Here is an 8801-nt window from a genome sequence, read left to right as displayed (position 1 = left end):
CACCTGGGAACCTCAGAAAAGGATGGAAACACCACGGAAATGGACAGGAAACAGCAGGGGCAGCATGCATGGATGCCTCTGAGGCTGCTTAATCGCACCATTATGCCGAAATTATGGGCAACAGCATGGCCCTGACAGAGTGACAGAATGAAGCTAGATAGCATGTAAAACATCCAATAATTGACCCTGACACTATAGGGGACGGCATGCAGAGGCAGCGGCAGCAGGCTAGAGAGTGGCATGGCGACATACCCTAATTGGACTCAGGCTTCAAACCAATGGGTGTCAGAGAGGAACCAAAGGAGGTGAGCAAGAAGCGCTCAAATAATATCGGTACATGATAAAAGTTTGCCAGTATATTTTGTGGATTACACAGCAGGGTGGCGACAAAGTTAACATGGAAGCCATGAAAACAACCCAAAATTCTGCCTGACACAGCTCGTTTGATAAGGGGACCATGTATGCTTACAGTTCATGCCAGTCGCTGCACTGGCTGCCAGTCTCCTTTCGAATACAGTTTAAAATAATAATAACCCTCATCCATAAAGCTCTGTATAATGCTGCACCCCCCTACCTCTCCTCTCTTATCTCAGTCTATCGCCCAACCCGTGCTCTTAGATCCGCCAGTGATCTTAGATTAACCTCTACCCTAGTGCGGACCTCCCACTCGCGTCTCCAAGACTTCTCTAGAGCTGCACCAATTCTATGGAATGCTCTGCCCTGGACTATCAGACTAATACCTAACCTCCAAAGTTTCAAACGTGCTCTTAAAACCCATTTCTTTAGGCAAGCCTATAACACTCATTAACTGCATGAAGTTTTAACTCTTCTACTAACCCGTCCTGTGTCGTCCTCCCATCTGTTATCCAGCAACCAACAGGCACCAGACTTCTCTGCAGTCCCATTCACCCTGGACCTGGTATATAAGATGACGGCTGAGTGGTTCAAGCGACAGCAATTCCATTTATTATATTTTTTTCTATTCCCTAAGAAGAATGGCTTGACCATTAAATATTCTTTTACCTCGTGTTACCCCATCATCTTCATAAACCGTAAGCCTGGCGAGCAGGGACCTCACTCCTGTTGTTCCATACAAATGTTGTGCTCTGTTACATTACATTTGTATTTGTTTCCTATGATTTGTAAAGCGCTACAGAATATGATGACGCTATATAAATAAAGATTATTATTATTATGGAGGCAGTGAACTAGTAGTAGATTAAAGGTGCTGCAACTATGTTAGTTGGATCTTGGGATGGAGCTGGCGCTCTGCAGCCAGGCGAGCTTTTGCCAATCCAAGCCCCTGTCTCTAGGCTACTCCCCAAACAGCACTTCTAAGAACCTTTTGTATAAGATCAAGTGTAGTAGCGTTCTTATAAGTTTAGGATATGGCGGGTGAGGGGAATGTAAACAGATGCGCAAGAAGCGCTGAAATAATATCCCTAAATGGTAAAAGTTTGCAAGTATATTTTGTGGATTACACAGCAGGGTGGCGACAAAGTTAACAACTTTGATGTGGAATGCCCTGTAATAGCTCTTGGGCGGTGTGCCTTTTATCGCCTAGGCTCAGCAGTTTCAGCACCGCCTGCTGTCGCTTAGCGACGGCACTGCTGCTGTGCCTAGAGCTACCGACTGATGGCGCCATGCCCACGGATGGTAATTCGGAGGAGGAGGAGGTGGGGTGGGAGGAGGTATAGTAGGCCTTTGAGACCTGGACCGAGGTAGGCCCCGCAATTCTCTGCGTCGGCAGTATATGACCAGCCCCAGGGTCAGACTCGGTCCCAGCCTGCACCAAGTTAAGTGTAGTAGCGTTCTTATAAGTTTGGGATATGGCGGGTGAGGGGAATGTAAACAGATGCGCAAGAAGCGCATGATGCGCATGGAGCTGGCGCTCCGCTGCCAGGCGAGCTTTCGCCAATTCAAGCCCCTGTCTCTAGGCTACTCCCCAAACAGCACTTCTAAGAACCTTTTGTATAAGATCAAGTGTAGTAGCGTTCTTATAAGTTTAGGATATGCCGGGTGAGGGGAATGTAAACAGATGCGCAAGAAGCGCATGATGCGCATGGAGCTGGCGCTCCGCTGCCAGGCGAGCTTTCGCCAATTCAAGCCCCTGTCTCTAGGCTACTCCCCAAACAGCACTTCTAAGAACCTTTTGTATAAGATCAAGTGTAGTAGCGTTCTTATAAGTTTAGGATATGCCGGGTGAGGGGAATGTAAACAGATGCGCAAGAAGCGCATGATGCGCATGGAGCTGGCGCTCCGCTGCCAGGCGAGCTTTCGCCAATTCAAGCCCCTGTCTCTAGGCTACTCCCCAAACAGCACTTCTAAGAACCTTTTGTATAAGATCAAGTGTAGTAGCGTTCTTATAAGTTTAGGATATGCCGGGTGAGGGGAATGTAAACAGATGCGCAAGAAGCGCTGAAATAATATCCCTAAATGGTAAAAGTTTGCCAGTATATTTTGTGGATAACACAGCAGGGTGGCGACAAAGTTAACAACTTTGATGTGGAATCCATGAAAACAACCCAAATTTCTGCCTGACACACCTCGTTTGATAAAGGGACGATGTATGGAGGCAGCTATATGGACGACTTTTGGAGGTAGCAATGGAGACAACGTGTGGAGGCTGCTATGGAGACAATTTAATTTGGATAGTGCCTGTATGTGGCAGTCCCAAACATTTTTCAAACCAGAGGAGCAGGTAGGTGGCCCTCCAGTAAAATGGAATAGATTTAGTGCCTGTATGTGGCAGTCCCAAAAATGTTTCAAACCAGAGGAGCAGGTAGGTGGCCCTGCAGTAAAATGGAATAGATTGAGTGCCTGTATGTGGCAGTCCCAAAAATTTTTCAAACCAGAGGAGCAGGTAGGTGGCCCTCCAGTAAAATGGAATAGATTGAGTGCCTGTATGTGGCAGTCCCAAAAATGTTTCAAACCAGAGGAGCAGGTAGGTGGCCCTGCAGTAAAATGGAATAGATTGAGTGCCTGTATGTGGCACTCACAAAAATTGTTTCAAACAGAGGACCGGGTAGGTGGCCCTCCAGAAAAATTAAATGCATGAAGTACTATAGCAAGAGCCAGTGGGCCCTGTCAAAAAATAGCCATTTTCCTCTGCTTTACTGTACAAAGAGGAGGAGAAGGAGGAAAATGAGGAGGAGGAGGAGTGGATCAATTATTCAGGTTGAGCTTCCTTCACCTGGTGGAGATTGGAAATTCTGAGAAATCCAGCCTTTATTCATTTTAATAAGCGTCAGCCTGTCAGCGCTGTCAGTCGACAGGCGTGTACGCTTATCGGTGATGATGCCACCAGCTGCACTGAAAACCCGCTCGGACAAGACGCTAGCGGCAGGGCAGGCAAGAACCTCCAAGGCGTACAGCGCCAGTTCGTGCCACATGTCCAGCTTTGAAACCCAGTAGTTGTAGGGAGCTGTGTGATCATTTAGGACGATGGTATGGTCAGCTACGTACTCCCTCACCATCTTTCTGTAAAGATCAGCCCTACTCTGCCGAGACTGGGGACAGGTGACAGTGTCTTGCTGGGGTGACATAAAGCTGGCAAAAGCCTTGTAAAGCGTACCCTTGCCAGTGCTGGACAAGCTGCCTGCTCGCCTACTCTCCCTCGCTACTTGTCCCGCAGAACTACGCACTCTGCCGCTAGCGCTGTCAGAAGGGAAATACTGTTTCAGCTTGTGCACCAGGGCCTGCTGGTATTCATGCATTCTCACACTCCTTTCCTCTGCAGGGATGAGAGTGGAAAGATTTTGCTTGTACCGTGGGTCCAGGAGAGTGAACACCCAGTAATCGGTGCTGGAATAAATTCTTTGAACGCGAGGGTCACGGGATAGGCAGCCTAGCATGAAATCTGCCATATGCGCCAGAGTACCAACGCGTAAGAATTCACTCCCCTCACTGGCCTGACTGTCCATTTCCTCCTCCTCCAACTCCTCTTCTTCTGCCCATACACGCTGAACAGTAAAGGACTCAACAATGGTCCCCTCTTGTGTCTCACCAACATTCTCCTCCTCTTCCTCCTCCACCTCCACCTCCTCCGATATGCGCTGAGAAACAGACCTGAGGGTGCTTTGGCTATCAACAAGGGAATATTCTTCCCCTGTCTCTTGTGACGAGCGCAAAGCTTCCGACTTCATGCTGACCAGAGAGTTTTTCAACAGGCCAAGCAGCGGGATGGTGAGGCTGATGATGGCGGCATCGCCACTGACCATCTGTGTTGACTCCTCAAAGTTACTCAGCACCTGACAGATATCAGACATCCACGTCCACTCCTCATTGTAGACTTGAGGAAGCTGACTGACCTGACTACCAGTTCTGGTGGAAGTTGACATCTGGCAGTCTACAATCGCTCTGCGCTGCTGGTAAACTCTGGATAACATGGTCAGTGTTGAATTCCACCTCGTGGGCACGTCGCACAACAGTCGGTGAGCGGGCAGTTGGAGGCGGCGCTGCGCTGCCCTGAGAGTGGCAGCATCTGGGCTGGACTTCCTGAAATGCGCACAGATGCGGCGCACCTTCGTGAGCAAATCAGACAGATTGGGGTATGTCTTGAGGAAACGCTGAACTATCAGATTTAACACATGGGCCAGGCATGGCACATGTGTCAGTCTGCCGAGTTGCAGAGCCGCCACCAGGTTACGGCCGTTGTCACACACAACCATTCCCGGCTTGAGGTTCAGCGGTGCCAGCCACAGATCAGTCTGCGCCGTGATGCCCTGTAATAGCTCTTGGGCGGTGTGCCTTTTGTCGCCTAGGCTCAGCAGTTTGAGCACCGCCTGCTGTCGCTTAGCGACGGCACTGCTGCTGTGCCTAGAGCTACCGACTGATGGCGCCGTGCCCACGGATGGTAGTTCGGAGGAGGAGGTGGAGGAGGGGTGGGAGGAGGAGGAGGCATAGTAGGCCTGAAACACCTGGACCGAGGTAGGCCCCGCAATCCTCGGCGTCGGCAGTATATGAGCAGCCCCAGTGTCAGACTCGGTCCCAGCCTCCACCAAGTTAACCCAATGTGCCGTCAGCGATATATAGTGGCCCTGCCCGGCAGCACTCGTCCACGTGTCCGTGGTCAGGTGGACCTTGTCAGAAACGGCGTTGGTCAGGGCACGGATGATGTTGTCTGACACGTGCTGGTGCAGGGCTGGGACGGCACATCGGGAAAAGTAGTGGCGGCTGGGGACCGAATACCGAGGGGTGGCCGCCGCCATGAGGTTGCGAAAGGCCTCGGTCTCTACTAGCCTATAGGGCAGCATCTCCAGGCTAAGCAATCTGGAGATGTGCACATTAAGGGCTTGGGCGTGCGGGTGGGTTGCACTATATTTGCGTTTCCGCTCCAGCGTCTGGGGTATGGAGAGCTGAACGCTGGTGGATGCTGTGGAGGATCGTGGAGGCGACGATGGGGTTTTTGTGGCAGGGTCCTGGGCAGGGGGCTGACTAGCAGCTGACACAGGGGAAGGAGCAGTGGTGTGCACGGCCGGAGGTGAACGGGCTTGTTGCCACTGAGTGGGGTGTTTAGCATTCATATGCCTGCGCATACTGGTGGTAGTTAAGCTAGTAGTGGTGGAACCCCTGCTGAGCCTGGTTTGGCAAATGTTGCACACCACAGTCCGTCGGTCATCCGGTGTTTCCTTAAAGAACCTCCAGACTTCTGAAGATCTAGCCCTCGCCGCAGGAGCCCTCGCCACGGGAGCTTCACTAGTTGACACATTTGGCGCTGATGCACCAGCTCTGGCCCTGCCTCTCCGTCTGGCCCCACCACTGCCTCTTCCAACCTGTTCTGGTCGAGGACTCTCCTCCGTCTCAGAAGCACTGTGTTCACCCGGCCTCTCAACCCAGCTTGGGTCTGTCACCTCATCATCCTCCGATCCCTCAGTCTGCTCCCCCCTCGGACTTCCTGCCCTGACAACAACTTCCCCACTGTCTGACAACCGTGTCTCCTCATCGTCGGACACCTCTTTACACACTTCCACTACGTCAAGAAGGTCATCATCACCCACAGACTGTGACTGTTGGAAAACCTGGGCATCGGAAAATTGCTCAGCAGCAACCGGACAAGTGGTTTGTGACTGTGGGAAGGGTCCAGAAAACAGTTCCTCAGAGTATGCCGGTTCAAATGCCAAATTTTCCTGGGAGGGGGCAGACTGGGGGGGAGGAGGCTGAGGTGCAGGAGCTGGAGGAGTGGCGATTTCGGTGACATGGGTGGACTGCGTGGAAGACTGACTGGTGGTGGACAAATTGCTCGAAGCATTGTCAGCAATCCACGACATCACCTGTTCGCACTGTTCTGGCCTCAACAGTGCTCTACCACGAGTCCCAGTAACTTCAGACATGAACCTAGGGATTGTAGCTCTGCGGCGTTCCCCTGCTCCCTCATCAGCAGGTGGTGTCTCACCCCGCCCAGGACCACGGCCTCTGACCCCTGCAGTAGTTGGACGCCCACGTCCCCGCCCTCGTCCTCTACCCCTAGCCCTCGGGTTAAACATTTTTAAAATGAGAGTTATAACTTTATTTTTTTTTTTACTTTTTTTTTTTTTTTTTTGTGTTTTTTTTTTTTTTTGTGTTTTTTGTTTTTTTTTGAGTTTTTAAAACCAAACAATGCTATCCTATTGCTATGGCTATTTTCTAGCCAAGTATCAAAGCACACTACTATGCCAGATGAGATGACACTGAGTTAGTGCCTAATTGAAATCCAACCCCTACTAAATTTTCCCACTTCGGTCTTTGCTATGGATATGTGCGTCACTAAGCGCAGAACACAGCGGTCGCAAGTCTCACTACAAATTGCTCAGAATTGGCTAGTACATGCACTGCAGAAAGTACAGCCACCAGCAGATCAACCAGAAATCAAATATATAGAACGCTACTGTATGCGTAAGTAAGCTCTTTGTATTCTCCTATGACTATTTTCTAGCCAAGTATCAAAGCACACTACTATGCCAGATGAGATGACACTGAGTTAGTGCCTAATTGAAATCCAACCCCTACTAAATTTTCCCACTTCGGTCTTTGCTATGGATATGTGCGTCACTAAGCGCAGAACACAGCGGTCGCAAGTCTCACTACAAATTGCTCAGAATTGGCTAGTACATGCACTGCAGAAAGTACAGCCACCAGCAGATCAACCAGAAATCAAATATATAGAACGCTACTGTATGCGTAAGTAAGCTCTTTGTATTCTCCTATGGCTATTTTCTAGCCAAGTATCAAAGCACACTACTATGCCAGATGAGATGACACTGAGTTAGTGCCTAATTGAAATCCAACCCCTACTAAATTTTCCCACTTCGGTCTTTGCTATGGATATGTGCGTCACTAAGCGCAGAACACAGCGGTCGCAAGTCTCACTACAAATTGCTCAGAATTGGCTAGTACATGCACTGCAGAAAGTACAGCCACCAGCAGATCAACCAGAAATCAAATATATAGAACGCTACTGTATGCGTAAGTAAGCTCTTTGTATTCTCCTATGGCTATTTTCTAGCCAAGTATCAAAGCACACTACTATGCCAGATGAGATGACACTGAGTTAGTGCCTAATTGAAATCCAACCCCTACTAAATTTTCCCACTTCGGTCTTTGCTATGGATATGTGCGTCACTAAGCGCAGAACACAGCGGTCGCAAGTCTCACTACAAATTGCTCAGAATTGGCTAGTACATGCACTGCAGAAAGTACAGCCACCAGCAGATCAACCAGAAATCAAATATATAGAACGCTACTGTATGCGTAAGTAAGCTCTTTGTATTCTCCTATGGCTATTTTCTAGCCAAGTATCAAAGCACACTACTATGCCAGATGAGATGACACTGAGTTAGTGCCTAATTGAAATCCAACCCCTACTAAATTTTCCCACTTCGGTCTTTGCTATGGATATGTGCGTCACTAAGCGCAGAACACAGCGGTCGCAAGTCTCACTACAAATTGCTCAGAATTGGCTAGTACATGCACTGCAGAAAGTACAGCCACCAGCAGATCAACCAGAAATCAAATATATAGAACGCTACTGTATGCGTAAGTAAGCTCTTTGTATTCTCCTATGGCTATTTTCTAGCCAAGTATCAAAGCACACTACTATGCCAGATGAGATGACACTGAGTTAGTGCCTAATTGAAATCCAACCCCTACTAAATTTTCCCACTTCGGTCTTTGCTATGGATATGTGCGTCACTAAGCGCAGAACACAGCGGTCGCAAGTCTCACTACAAATTGCTCAGAATTGGCTAGTACATGCACTGCAGAAAGTACAGCCACCAGCAGATCAACCAGAAATCAAATATATAGAACGCTACTGTATGCGTAAGTAAGCTCTTTGTATTCTCCTATGGCTATTTTCTAGCCAAGTATCAAAGCACACTACTATGCCAGATGAGATGACACTGAGTTAGTGCCTAATTGAAATCCAACCCCTACTAAATTTTCCCACTTCGGTCTTTGCTATGGATATGTGCGTCACTAAGCGCAGAACACAGCGGTCGCAAGTCTCACTACAAATTGCTCAGAATTGGCTAGTACATGCACTGCAGAAAGTACAGCCACCAGCAGATCAACCAGAAATCAAATATATAGAACGCTACTGTATGCGTAAGTAAGCTCTTTGTATTCTCCTATGGCTATTTTCTAGCCAAGTATCAAAGCACACTACTATGCCAGATGAGATGACACTGAGTTAGTGCCTAATTGAAATCCAACCCCTACTAAATTTTCCCACTTCGGTCTTTGCTATGGATATGTGCGTCACTAAGCGCAGAACACAGCGGTCGCAAGTCTCACTACAAATTGCTCAGAATTGGCTAGTACAT

This window comes from Engystomops pustulosus, chromosome 3 (assembly GCF_040894005.1).
Source record: "Engystomops pustulosus chromosome 3, aEngPut4.maternal, whole genome shotgun sequence".
Classification (NCBI taxonomy): domain Eukaryota; kingdom Metazoa; phylum Chordata; class Amphibia; order Anura; family Leptodactylidae; genus Engystomops; species Engystomops pustulosus.
Note: the sequence above shows the minus strand (reverse complement) of the source record.